The following is a 532-nucleotide window of genomic DNA, read 5'->3' as shown; positions in this document are numbered from 1 at the left end:
AGTATTATGAAATAAAGCTGTCGCAGAGTTAAAAAAAAAAGGTACTGGGATTGGATAAAATTATAGGCTTACATATGTTTATGAAATGTGTATCAATCATGACATTTGTTTGTGGTATGCATGGGGAGAGAATATATGGGGGATATATAACATATCCATAGGCTATATAACATAGAAAGATAAAGTAACAAATACATTCAAATATAGAAGATAATAAAATTTAACTATTGTGTAATTGGGCTCTTGGGTGTGTTCACTGCCTGTTGCACGGCTGCCCACACCTGTAGGGCTGTGCAAAGATACACTAACTGCTCACCTCCTGCAATGTAAGCCTTGTTGTCATAGTGGATTGAAGCAAATACATGGTGGAAAAACAATCCTTTCGTTTAAAATAGAAACTTTAAAGGGAGCCGAATTAACACATGACAAATGAAGATACAGTTCCCCTGGAGGGGGAAAAAAAAAAAGCCCTTCCTTTCTGGAATAAGACCCGGGCATGACTGATAGCAAAACTGACGTTTCCTCTTCAGTG

This window comes from Acomys russatus, chromosome 2 (assembly GCF_903995435.1).
Source record: "Acomys russatus chromosome 2, mAcoRus1.1, whole genome shotgun sequence".
Lineage (NCBI taxonomy): Eukaryota > Metazoa > Chordata > Mammalia > Rodentia > Muridae > Acomys > Acomys russatus.
This window is presented reverse-complemented; position numbering follows the sequence as displayed.